The following is a 14,632-nucleotide window of genomic DNA, read 5'->3' as shown; positions in this document are numbered from 1 at the left end:
CACTCTGCTGTCAGGCTAATGTTCCTAAAGTCCAGTTTTCTCCATATTACTTTTTGCTTAAAATTCCCTGTCCTTCCCCATTGCTTATACACTCTAGTGTTGCAGGATAGCACCACCATGTTATCAGACACATTAAAAATTGATGACCATATTTAAATCTCTTGATATGAAAAGTTTATTGACAACAATCTATACTATAGTTTTCTAAATATTTGAACAGTTATAGCTTGCATAATATCTACCATTCTAGCAGATCTTAATCGTTATCAGTATAATACTAATTCAATTATATATTTGCATTTTTCATTATAAAAACAAACATTTTCTTTCCAGATGAGGCAAATAATTCAATGATCCAACTGTCTATAACATGTATATGGCAGTGCCTACAACTAAAACATATATTTTTAGTTTGTTCTACATATATATATCTTCCAGCTTGGTGATTATTTGCATTGACTAGATCCATTCAATTACTTTTACAGTGCTCTATTTCACTCTTCCTCTTTTTCTCTCTCTCTTTTTTTTTTTCCATTTTGTTTCTTTTTTCAATATTCTCTATTGATTTTACAGCAAAGTTTCCATTTGGTTTTATAATCTATGTAATCATATTCTAAAATTTTGCTTTGTATGTTTTCGCAGCAGTCTTACAACTATAGGTTCCATCCATGTTTGTGCTTCTTAAAACTTTTAAGCATTTCAGTAAATAAAAGTTCAGAAGCGTATGCAATTTTAATTTACAATATTAAGTTAAATTTAAATAAACATATAAATAAGGTCAGAGGAATCTTACGTCATAAATTGGAGGATAGATAATTTCATTCAGACTGTGTTGTACCACTTTTGTGCTTATATCATAACATATAACTAAACTTTAATTACAATAAAAGGCAGAGAAGCATACCTGTATCTGTATATGTGTATATATGTATATCTATCTATCTATGTTTATTTTTCTTTCCCTTCCTTTCTTCTTTTCTTCATTCCCTCTCGTCAGTAGCACTGGAAGTGAAATTTAGGATGACTCATGACTTGGAATTTGAGTCCTTAAACAATCTAGTCCAAATATATCTTTCCAACTTAATGCTAGCTACTTCTTTATATAAACCTTCAACTTTAACTTGAGTGCACCGTCTAATTACACCGGGGCAGTCTTCCTACTTCTCCAACTTGCTTGTATTGTTTCTCACATAATAGTCCCTAACTCTCTCTTTGCTCTTTCCAGAATTACCTACTCCACCTTGGTCATGTCTGTCATGCTCCGGTCTCATATACGCCTTCTTCAATCTCCTGAAACCATGTCATCCAACCCATTTTACCCTTAATTAGAATCATGTGCATGTCCTTTGCTGGTGGCTTGCTTTGTCATGCAACTATCTATGCCTTTACCTCCTGACTCCCCACCTAAATAATAAATCCCAAGAGTACAAAAACATGAGCCTCCCACTTTCATAGCACCTAGTGATAATTTGATAGCTCATGGGGAGTAGCTGTTGTAGGAGTAAATGACTGATAGAGTAGAAATAAGTTTCCAGATTGTGTGGGAGATAATCAGAGTTTTTAGATTTATTTATTTTTGATGTTGTAGTTTTTTAATAGAACAAGTAAAAAAAAAAAAAAGAAAAAGCAGAGGACTGCTGATTCTGCCATAATGAGAATGTTCTAGGCCTTTGTTGAAGGTACTTTCCAGCCTTGTAGTTTGAATCCTTGTCAACATAGCTATATTAACCATACCACTGTTCTGTGTGTATTTTCTTAGGGAACCTGAATGAGAGCATAACCCCAGCAGAGCAGAGAGCAGGATAAGCCAGGTGAAGAGTACAATTTTTCAGACGAAGGCGAAACAAGGGATGTAGAAGGCCAAAAAAGATTAACTTGACAATTTGCGGTTCTTTGTGTAAGGCATAAAGCCACTTTGCCACCTAAATCTGAGATGGTACAAATGATTTCCTGCTTCTCTAGTCTGGTGTTCAGTGTCGACTTAAGCTCCCTTAATTGTGTCTGAATACCTCCCATTACCTGCTGTGAATATAGACTTGCCTTCTCAACAGTAAATAGACCCCTGAGGGTTATAGCCCCCAGGATAGAGGACAGATTGCGGTACCTTGAGAAACCAGGAAAGGAACCTTCTGAAGCTGCTGTTCTCCTAGGAGAGCAACTTAGAAGGTGACTGGGTGAGGGCAGCCCTGACAATGGGTTTTCTCTTCAGTCAAGATGGTGATAGCAGCAAGAAGTTCTTGATTCCTTTGTTTTGCTTTGTTTTTGATAAAAATAAATATTTCGGGCACCATGGATATTGGAAAGGTGTTTGAGGGAGCTTGGTCACAGGAGCTGGGTCAGCTGCAAAGGGCAGCAGGAACGGCAACTCTTTGTAGACAATTTCTATGCCCATCAGGCTCCCCTGGTGTCCCTGTTTTGTTGGCTTTGAATGAAGCAGAACATTGTTTTCCAAAAATACTCCCACTTTCATTATGATCATCATTGTCATTATCATCATTATTGCTATTCTCTGAATCACCCATCAGAGCAAACTTTCACATATTGACAGTGCCTGAATACAAGCACTTTAGTTACTTTCTCAAAACAGGAGCCTGCAGGGTCACACAGTCTTTGTAGCTTCATAGGCAGGGGCCCACCAATTACAGACAAATGTTCTGAAATTACCTTTGTGTTCCATTCACAAACCACACAGATGCATTTTTCTCATTAAATGTGATTCCATGATAAGAGCAAGGCAAAGTGGCACATATATATTATGCCATAGAAGGTAAAGCCATACTCAGAGCGTCCTAATTCACTAGATAAGAAATAGGACGTGTCAAAAGTTGGGGTATTATGGGAGCAGATATATTCCACTGAAGGCCAGGGTGTTTCTGTACACCCAGATTTTTAAATCAGGTGTTTATTGCTTAAAACATGGCTGAGAAAATTAATGAGGTAAGTTATTACCTACCATGTCTGCAGTTTTTCCATTACTAGCTACAAAAGCAGGTAACAATCTCACTCTACCTTGAAGGCATCATTCATTATAAATTACTTGCTTTCAATCATGAGTGGAATATGGTGAAAGGAAAAATACCAAAGAAGGTCTTCACTATGATTTGTTAGGAGACTAAAATAAGAGCGTTGGACATTCATGTTATTGTCAAACTTCCCCAAATGAGATATTTTGAATTCAAATAATTAGTTGGTAAGTGGATCTTTGGTATTATCTGAAACCAGATGGGTTTCTTCATTCTCTTTCTTTTCTTTTCTCTTCTTTTTTGAGGAGGATTAGCCCTGAGCTAATATCTGTGCCAATCTTCCTCTATCTTATGTGGAACACCACCACAGCATGGCTTGCTGAGCCGTGCTATGTCTGCTTCCAGGATCCACACCTGTGAACCCCAGGCCGCTGAAGCAGAGCACGCAAACTTAACCGCTACGCCACTGGGTGGCCCCTTGTTCCTTTTCTTATATTTTTTACAACTAGTAAGAGCCAGAGGCATACTCTCCTATTTAGAACAATAATTGGTTATATGACTGGAGAAGTATCTTTGTTTGTATCTTGGCTCAGCCCTACTTTTGTTCCAAACAAGTGTTGCTGAGAATGAAAGGTAGGGGTGGGGAGAAAGTTCTCTGTTCCTGACCTGTCAGACAGAGCCAAAAGATAGATTTCTGCTCCCTAGTACATTGCTTGGTTATTGTCCCAGACTGCTCTAAGAGGAGGGCGAAAACCACTCTCTGTCCACGGCCGTCTGTCATCATGGAGGAGTCTTCAAGATGACGAATCTATAAGTATGAGTGGAAACTGCACTGGTCAGTCAGGGAGACACTCCAACTTAGATCCAAACACATTTGGACAAACAGATGAACTTCACTGCTGAACTGCCAGATTTCTTCCTTGTCCTGTGCTATCTAAATCCAGACTTAAACATCTGCATTGTATTTGATTAGAAGACATGAATGCTCTACGTAAGACTCCTAGGTGAAATAGGCAAAATTCTGAGACTAATATTCAGTCCTAAGGAGATAATAAAGCAGGTTGCAAAGATCATGAAGCACAGACATTCCTCAGGATACTGTTTGTGATGCATTGTGAAATATTAATACTTTAACATATTTCAATTGGGGAGAAGAAATAAATACACTCAAGGAGCTTACAAAAATTAAGTGCAGGACTAATTAAGGCTAGCTTGACTGCTATTATTTCCTTTTACGTTGACTATAACCCCCACAGGCAGTAAGGGTGTCAGATGAATGTGCTTCTTAGGAAATGTGTGGTCATGTCTGATAAGCATAGGCAGCACAACATCATTTATTTTTATCAAAGCTCCCCGCAGGCAGGAAAAATTATGAGATAGAGATTACCATTTAATCTGCAAGAACTGGGATCTTTATTCAGCAGTACTTATAATTTACGTACTTGAATATTTTGCTATACTTACAACTTTGAAGCATAAAAATTGCTGCTGGTTTTCTTAGAGTACTGATGGTAGTAACAACTTACTCTTAAATAGACCTCTACTTTGCAACTGAATTCTTTATCTTAGTGATGAAAATATATTCTATCTCTGTACCAGTAGTGATCTGTGAAGCAACAAAATATAATGAATAGAAATGCATTCTACTTTCTCTTTTACTGGTTCATTTGCTCATTCAAAAACATCATCATCTTCTTCACACCATACATTCTGCCAGGATTTGAGGTTCTATAGCTTATATTAGTCAGCTTAAGAGAGGTTTTACCCCAATAACAAAGAACCATCAAAAATCTTAGATGCTTTTGATGACAAAGGCTTATTTGTTGCTTATATATCTTTTGAAGTTTGGCTTTGACTCTGCTCCATGTCAATCTTCATTTTGCAATTTAGGCTGAAGGAGCAGCCCCTGTCCACTCATTTTAGTATCATTGTAGTGGGAAAATAGCAATGGCAGAATCATGTGTTAGCTTTTAAAATTTCTGCTTGGGAGTGGCATATGTTATTGACTCACATTTCATTGACCAAATGAAGTCACGTCTACAAGCCAATTGCCAATGAGGTGGATAGAATAATCCTTCTGTGAAGAGCTCCTGAAAGCGAGGATCAGTGAATATTTTTGACAATAATACAGTTTACATCACTGCCTTTGGTAACTTACAATCTAGATGAAAAGCTGAGTTATGATACTTCTGTGCTAAAGGGCATGCAGCAAGCAGAGTTCTGTGTTAGCATCTATTAAGGTTCTTCTTCTTGCTCCCTTTTAAACATGGACAGTATGTGCCCTTTTGGTAAATTTGTCTGTTTTTCTCATACTGAATTAAGGCATATATTTGCCAAAACAAAACCATTTTAAGCCACATTTTATGGTAAAAATACTGCATTTAGAAATGTCGATCAGATGAATAGTGACTTCTCCTTGGCCAGGCCATATTGACTGAGTGTTCAATCCAATTGGTTGTACAGATATTGACCTTGAGGATCACAGGATGAAAAAGGTCTGATTTAATGAAAAAATGACTGATTCAATAGTCACGTATCAATAAGGCCTCATGGTCATCCAATAACTGTAGATTTCCTTAAAAACCAAATGAAAAGGACAAAGAAATGGAAGGATATTGCAATTCTCATGAGGTCCTGCCCAGATCGTCATCAGGCCAGAGCTGGTTTGCTCTGGGTTCAGGCCTTTGTACCAGTCCATCCAATTCCAGGTGGTTGGATACTTATCACACCTTCCAGCCTAAACCTCATCTGAGAATTCTCACGTAATTTCACTTAATATGAAATGCCTCTAACATTTAACAATATTTAGTTGCCCAAAGGGGCCTGATTGTTAACTTGTCTGAAAACTTGCGATTCAGTTTAGTCATCTTCAGAATTTATACTGTCAGTAAGTGTATCAGATAAATAATTCAACTGCCAAGCAAAGATAGAATCTGAGAAAATGGTGGAATCTGCAAAACTTTCATTATCATGTTTAACATTTGATGAGCTCTAAAAACTGAATACAAAGTACAAAGATTCATTGGTTAATAAAAGTTATTTTTAAAACGAAGCATCATATAGTGCTTATACTTTGCTTGAAACTAAAATTTCAAGTGAAGTTCAGATTTTCTCTAGGAGGGGAAATTGAATGGACATTTTGATAAATGAAATGGATTAAATAGATTTAAAAAGTAATATTATATAGAGTGACCTGTGTTATAAATGAAGGAACTATGGACTGAAAGACAGGGGGCATGAACTATACTCAGGTTTTCCTTCAGTGAAATGTGCCATCAGAACAAATAAGTTGCTGAGACCAGGTATTCCTAATTTTGAAACTGAATGATTTGGATCAAGCTCCAGCAAATTTGCTGAAAATCATATTCCTTCCTTCCTTCATTATTGAAATATAATTATTGAACTATTAAATATTTCAGACACAAAAGTAGGCATAGGTTAATGTATTAATGAATAAAACAATCATTGTCCCTCCTCTCAGCAGCTTGATATCAACTAATGGAAACAAAATAAATAAATTGTTGCAATGGGCACCGCGACAGAAAGAAAGCCCTGATATCTAGAAATCTATGTAGGTGGTGAGAGACGTCTTCTCTGAGGAAGTGTCAACCACCCAGCTCTAAAGAATGGGAATTGGGGACAAAGAGTGTTGCAGGTAGAAAAAGCAGCTGTGGCCATGTAAAGGGTTTGGATTTACTCAAGTGCAATGGAAATTCATTGATGAGTTTATAGGCAAGGGAGTGAGAGGTGGTAATTTATGTTTAAAATAATTGGATTGTCGGAAGAAGGAATTGTAGAAGGATCAGAGCACAGGCAGGGTGATACAATGAGGGCAATTGCACTGGTCCCAGCAAGACATGATGGGAAATTGGAGTAGGGGTAGTGAAAGTAGAGGTCAAGGCAGGCAAATGGGTTTTAAATACATTTTGGAGGAAGAAGTGTCAGTACTTGCTGATGATTGGATGTGCGGAATGATGCAGAGGAAGGCATCAGGAGTGATTCTTAGCCCTCTGGCTTGAACTGGATGATTGTCAGAAGCCCGGGAAAGAAATCAGTGGGAGAGTATATAGTAATCAAGGAATCCATTTCAACCTGTTTCACGGAGATGATGGTGAGCCTTCCAATTGAAGATGCCAAGATGTAGTTGGATATTTGAGTTTGGAGCCCAGAAGAAAGCTCTGGGCTGGAGATAAAACATGATATTTAAAGCCGTAGGAATGAATCAGGTCATTAATGAAAGAAACACTAGCGAGTGAAGTGTGGAGAGTCTGGAACCATGCTCTGCAGTCATCAGGAAAACAAACAACTGAAAAAAGGAAGTCAAAAAAGTCAGAGACAAATCGGGAGAGAGTACTGTCCTGGGAGCCAAAGGAAGATAGTATTTCAAGATAGAGGTAAACATTAATGAGGGGCAGATGAAATTAGAACAGAAAAGAAGCCTTCTTCTTAACAGCATAGACATCATTAGTAACCTTGGAATAAGTGGCTTTTCCATGGATGGGGAAAGGGAGTTACAGCCCAAACTGGAGTGGAATGACGAGTAAATGTAAGGTGAGGTAGTGGACATAGCAGGCATAAATAATTCTTGAAAAGTTGTTCTATAAAGGGACATAGGAAAAAGGGGCTATCTGGAAGGGAATATGAGACTCTAGGAGGATTCTGTTTGAGTAGGAAAGACAAGCACATCCATTGCTAATGGGAACAGTAAGGCAGAAGAGTTTGATGATGCGATTAACAAAGGGATGCTAAGCCTGTGAGAACTAGAGCAGATGGGGAGTTTGGTCTTCAGTAGATGGAAGACATTTCTTCAATAATAGGGAATGAGGGAAAGATGGAACAGATGTAGGGAAGTGGAGAATGAGAACATTTAGATTTTAACATTTAAGTATGATGCAGAATCATGACCTGAGAGGTAGGGCAGGTGTGGGACACAAATTTTGAGAGAGGAGAAATGTCTAGCAAGCTGCAGGAAGCATTTATATATGGATGTTCCTAGCATTTGGCAGAGGCTTGGTACACATTGTTGAACAAATAGATTAAAGCATGACATTTTAGTTATAAAAACAGATTCACAATTAATTTTCAGATGGAAAACTAAGAGAAATTTTTGCATATACCAGACAGTTCAAAAATACCTTTTGCAAAATCTCTTAAAAATGCAACTACAAGAACCACACTTGCCAATTTGTTCCAGCCATGGCCTAGAGAATATATCATCAAGTCCTTAGGCAAGAAGAAAACAGTCAGCTTCTTCTAATAGCCAAAATCCTCTAATTCGTGTGACAAAAGCTGGTAAAGTCAAAAGTTTCGCTCAGTAGAAGTTTTGGATATTTGCACATCAGAAATGCCATAATTTTATGCAGATAACCACGGTAACCATATTTTATATGGATAAATGAGATGCTTATAACACTGGTCATTTTGTGTTTTTTAAATATATTTTTCCATTATCACCTTTAAGAAGTCCCTTTTACTGGTTCTGCTTGAGGCTGTTTTCCGAAACCATTTCCTCAGAAAGGCACTCTGAGTAAAAATGCTCTAAACCTCCTGGTAAGCCTCAGAGTATTGATTATCTTCTAATCTAGTTTTGACTTTGCCTTGAAACTTCAGCTGTAAAAGATTTAAAAGATTTTGCCCTTCACTAAAAGCCATCATCTGTAATCCTTGCACTCGCCCATTTCAGAATCCAGATGACTGAAAGTCACATTCAGTTACCTTTATAAACCCCCAAATCAAAGTTTCTAATATCAACACCTGCCTCCCTCATCACTCTTGCTTCTCAGCTCCCAATTTATTGGTCATTCTTTACCAACCCTTTGCCACTTCCTGTCTGCAGGGTTTGAGTGGTCAGAGCAGCTAAGCAGGCTTCTGGAGTCAAACAGCTTTAAAAGTTCCACAAATTTCACACAGAAAATGGGAAAACGAAAAAACAGTGCACGTCAAAATGTCAGCCCATGTTGACAGTAAATCACTTAGCTAACATTTAGTTTGTCTTTGGCGCACTATGAGGAAGCACTAGCAGCTGCTGTGTGTGTGTGCGTGTGTGTGTGCGTGTGCATGTGGGTTTCAAAGTAATTTCTTAAGCCCTCAGAAAATGATGCGGCTTTCGCCTCCATTCTTCTTTTTTAACCTTTTACAAATAGCCCAAATAATGTATGGACGTACGATTTCACTGTCCTTTTCTCTCAAATGCAGGCAATAAAAGTTGATTTGCACTAACAAGCTAAAAGCTCTGAGTGCTACCAGACTGTGATGCATTCCAGGAGGGAGGGCAGCTATCAAATTCTATGATGGTAGAAAGCATTTTCCCAGTAGACGCCACAGAGATTTAGAATCCACGGCTGGGATCCAATCTATTGTTCAGAAGGCAGCCAGTGTGGAAGAAGATTCGACTGAAAATTGGTCCGAGTAGGGACAATCCTTTCTCTTGCTTTTGATTTCAGGGTGGTCCAGATGTACTGTAGCACCCACAATTCAAGCCCTCCCCACTGTCTTACATACTGTCTGCAAGGATTCTGGTTATGGTAGGTTCACAGCGTTAGGAGCAAGGCATAAAAATGTTTGTGAGAAAATACATGCTAGACATATATATCCTAGAAATATGCTTTGTATATGCCACTGGCCGGCAGTTGGAATTTCTACCAGTTACAGAGAAAAGTTGAAAATATAGTCAAAGAGTATGGTAAAAATGAAAATATTTCCCTGATAATATGTATCTACCCTTCTCATTTATTTCACTGACAAATTAACTACATTTGAAAAGATGTTAATTTGAAAAGATGTTACTGCGGTCCTGCGTGGAATTGCAGGCTAGAAACACAAAGCTGCCAATTTGCTAAGGTAGATTTAGCCTCAAATAAGTATTTGCAGTGCTTCTTAAAAGGTGCAAGTATAACTGGGTAGTTTCAAATGTCAACCGATATATAGAATAGATATAGAACCACTATGTAACCATTGTGATTGTGCTGTTCAGGCAAACAAGATTTCACAAGAAAGGATGGAGCTTTCGTGAAGAAAGGAATGTGTCTAGAAGGATGAACATAGTCCATATTGACAAACAGCCTACCCCATTTTTGCATCTTGGCCTTTCTCTCATCAAATAAAGCCAGAGGGACACAAGTGGACTATCACAATAAGTTTCAAAAAAGATGTTTGCCAAACCGTGAAGTCACTTCATACACTATAGGCAGGAAGTAGAGTGGTAGTGGTCTAAAAGCTTCGGCTTTGGAACCAAACGGTCCGCATGTTGAAATACCAGCTGCCATTTACATCTTGTGTAATTTGGGGGTAATTTATTTAACCTTGTGATTTCTCACCCTCACTTTCTGTATTAAGGGACTGTTAATAGAATCCTTCCATGGACTTGTGAGGATTATATGATTTAAGGTACGCAAAGTTCTGGCTGGCGCAACTTTAGCACTCGATAGATGTTAGATGTTACTATTAAGTAATCACAAACACACATAAAAAAGAACAGCACATATGGTTTGGAAAATTTTTAGCTCCACAAATAAATATCATATTTTCATAATTGGTAAGCATTTACTAGTGGTAGCAGTAGTAGGGGTGAGAGTGGTGGCGGTGGGAATACTGGGTACCCTAGTGGGATTAGCAACGTCTTGGTATTGAGATGGAGATTCGTCTGCAGAGATTTACTGGAAAGTGCTTCCAGAAACTTCACCTGTAATGGAGAGAGGGAGCCAGGATTTGGCAGAAGGAAATGTTGAGCTGTGATGGGCTGCAAGAGAGAATTCAGTCATCTCAGGGAGCTCTCTGAAGCTGCAAAGGCCCTTGAGAAATACCTCAGATTGCCTTGTATTGATGCAAGGGGGCTGGGGGCCTTTGAAGTTCCCCATCAGTGAGTCAGTGGATGCAGGCTGCTCCTGGGGAGGCACATAATCCTGGGCAAGGCAGCTCTCTTCAGCTTTAGCAATTTGGGGGGGTGGAAGTTCCTGGTGGCACACAACACAGCTTTGACTACAGTTCACTCTTGTTTTATAGAAGTTCAACAAATTTGGAAATGGCTTCTCCAGGATTCTGATTGGCCTCTTTTCTGGAGAAAATTACAAAAAGAAAAAAGTACAGTCCCTGTCATAACAGTTGGTCTTGGGGCTACAGGTGATATTCATCATTCTTCCTATTCTGCCTGTTCTAGATTTCCTTTTCCCTTGACTAGCAACTCTTGATCTGATTCGTTTACCTGGTGATATGACCCTGGCCCTCAGCCCTCAGGTTTTTGGGACTAGTCATCATGGCCTTCTCAGGCTGCGGCTGCCACACTGTTCATTTAAAGTTGAAATTGTGTGGAAGAGTAGCAATCACCTGGGGCAAACATCATCTTTCCTTCTCTGCTAGGAAAATGGTTCTTTTCTTGCCTGCTGGCCTCTTGTCACAAAGAACCTAAAAGAATTGCTGGCAGAGTAGCTTCAAGCTTAATGGGACTTCTGCAATATTCCTTGGTGGAAGTGCCCCCACTCTAGAAAATAGGACTTCTGGTTCCTCTCAGCGTAGAAGTGTGGGGATGAGATAAAAGAAACCTTACAAGTGGATCATAGGGAGCGATGGTTAGTGAAGTCTTTGCTTTCTGGTACCTAATATTCCAGTCTTCTCCTTTCAGGCTTGTGATTAATCAGCCAGGCTATTTGTTACTACCCGTGGGTCCATGTGTTCTCAGCTCAGGTGACTCATCTTTCCACAGAGAGTGGATAATCAGGAGGAGCTTCTCCCTTCCCACTGTCTTTCAGGAATATTCCTGACTCGGGCTAATGTACAGCAGCAGTAACTCTTTTCAAACTTTCACATGTTCTTCCTTGTCAGCTAGCCATAAGTGTCCCCCTATGTAGCCTCAGGTGTGATCTGAGAAAGGGGCCACAGTGCAAAGTGGGTGGATAACATAGGGGGCTGGGCAAAATTGCTCTTGAATTCTGAGTCTGCTCAAGCTCATATGTGGTACTACTGAGTTACTTGGTAGAATAGGTACCCTTCTTGCCAGCACATGCATTATCACTTTGGTAAAAGGAGTGTCCTCTAGGCGCTTCCCTGGAATATAGTTGGCTGATGAGTTTTTCAGCTTTACATAGTGTTACAGGCTAAATTGTGTTCACCCTGAAATCATATATGGAAGCCCTAATCCCAGTATCTCTGAATGTGACTGTATTTGGAGACAGGGTCTTTAAAGAGGCGATTGAGTTAAAAATGATGCCATTAGGGTGGGCCTTAATCCTATCTGACTGGTGTCCTTATAAAAAGAAAAGGTCGAGTCAAGACCCAGTGAGAAGGCAGCTGTCTGCAAGTCCAGGAGAGAGGCCCCAGGAGAAACCAAATCTGCCAACCTTGATCTTGGTCTTGTAGACTCTGGAACTGTGAGAAAATAAATTTGTTGTTTACACCACCCAGCCTGTGGCATTTTGTTGTGGCAAACTGATACAATGGTGCATCCATTCTACCATTTTCACCTCCTTGAGTCTTTTAACCCCAACTTCTCCTGTCTGGCCTTTCTACATTGGTGTAGGACATTGCTTTCTCCAAGATTTTAACAGCCAACCTTGCCGTGGGGTAGCATTATCTTCCAGGGTCCTTGCCGGAGTGTTGATTTCTGTATCACGAGAAAGTACTTCCATATCAACAAGCTCTTCTTTATTTAACTTTATGTTTTATCTTACATACTTTCCCATTTCTTTCCAGGACCTGTTGGCTTGACCCTGAAGCTCCTTTGGGTTGTCTTTCCTTTCCTAGAACAGCCCTGATTAAGTTTTGTTGTGACTTGACCTTAGTTGTTGATCTGCTGTCCAGGAGGGAAGGTGGGGTAGAGAGTGGGCCGAGGGGGCATGCAGTTCAGGGGAAAGTAGGATATCTTGCAAGGCAGAGGACGCTAGATATCTTTAAGCAATGGAGGAGTACCCACCTTTAACCAGAAGGAGTTATCCAGTTCGCAGGCTCAAAGGGTTCAGAGGATTTTCAGATTTCAAGGTTTTCAAGTTCATTGATCACGTGTCTCCATCCCGATCTCAGGGTGTAGTTCCATATAACTACCTGATGACCTGTTGTAGCAGACTTGCCAGTGTTGCAAATTCAATATTTTCTGGAGCTCTGCTATATTAATAAATGTTATTAAATAAGTATTTATAAATAAAATGAATAAGCCTGATTTTTAACTAAAAAGGTCCTCTACTTTCACAATTTAAATTGGTGATTAGTCACCCTCAGTCTTTTGTGTCTTTCTCCAACACATCAATAGATGTCATATGAAAAATCCTTGTAATTTCTAGCTTTCTGAAACCTCTAAAACTAGTGAGATCTTGCACCTGCCAGTGTATTCCATTCCTGTAAATCCCATTCCAGTTCGCCACCAATGGCTCTTTTAATAGTTATTCCCACTTCATGCCATGGGCCGTAAGCACTATACATATGAGTTGTGATTGTTCTTTATTGCCAGCTTGCTGGTAAGGGATCCAATTGCAAACTCTTATTTTAGATTGTCCTTAATAGAATCATTCAAGGCACCACTAGTTTCAGTCTGGGTTCCCTAGAAACAGTCTCTGAGATGGAGATTTGCATTCAGCAATATATTAAGGAGTACCCGTTGGAACGACACCTGCAAAAGAGTGAGAGGGGTAGGACTGCGTAGAGGGAAAATTTGAACTGGGATGAAATTACAAATTGAGATGAAATGAAAAATTGAATTGGGATGAATAAGGGTCTCAGCTAATCCCATGGGGAAATTTAAAATTGGAATTGGCTTTCTTCAGCATTGCTCCAAACTGAAATAAGTTCACTAGTCATTGAATGAGGGTTAACCCTGGAAGGGCATAATGAGGCCTTCAGTAGTGGGCTATTTCTTGGGGGTGGGGTTGGGGAAGGGCTCAGTCGTGAGCTGTCAGCAGGTAACCCGCCCAGAAGCTGGGGGAATGAGCAGCTCAGTCCCGAAAGGGGATCTTGGAGGTGTACTGCAGCATCCACTACAAGAAATAATTACTAATTCATCCTTGTCGTCTGAATATTCATCGGTCCTATTTCATTCTCTCCAGTTACAGAAGTTGCATAAAGAAGTAAAAGTTATTTTAAGAGAATTTTCTTTCACTAATGATGTAACTTATAAAATGTTTTCACTCAAACAACCCTCCCTACACTAGCATCTATCCTTGCCTACCAAGACTTTGCTTATCAACCTTTTGGTGAACATACAGAAAGTCAATGCAAATCATTTGTACCAATGAGTCAAAAATAATTTGATTATCAAAGGTTTTATAAAGATTTTGAGAAAACTGATGGTATCCTGGAATATTCTCTCAAAAATAATTTTTTTGTGATCATCTTGCAAGAGGATATATGAAGTAAAAACAGTGGAGTAACACGATTTTAGCCTTTTGTGGGGAAAAAAAAGACAGCATTTCATTCACTCTTTGCTCAAAATGTTAGTACATACTTACAATTTAAACTTAGATGTTGTAAAACCAAATAATTTTATTTAAGAATTTCTATGTCAAAATTAAAGTTCCCAAGACCTTTTTTAAAGCAATTCACTGAATTTTTTAAATAAATTTTGCTTAACTATCAATGACTTCCAGTTATGATTCTATACATAGAAAGGAATACAGTCAGATACCACATGCATGAAGTATTTTTTTATATAATTTTAGTAGTTCTCTAGTGTTCCTCTATTATAGAAT

Source organism: Equus asinus, chromosome 2 (assembly GCF_041296235.1).
Source record: "Equus asinus isolate D_3611 breed Donkey chromosome 2, EquAss-T2T_v2, whole genome shotgun sequence".
NCBI classification, from domain to species: domain Eukaryota; kingdom Metazoa; phylum Chordata; class Mammalia; order Perissodactyla; family Equidae; genus Equus; species Equus asinus.
The sequence above is the reverse complement of the archived record's forward strand: the minus strand, read 5'-3'. Positions refer to the sequence as shown.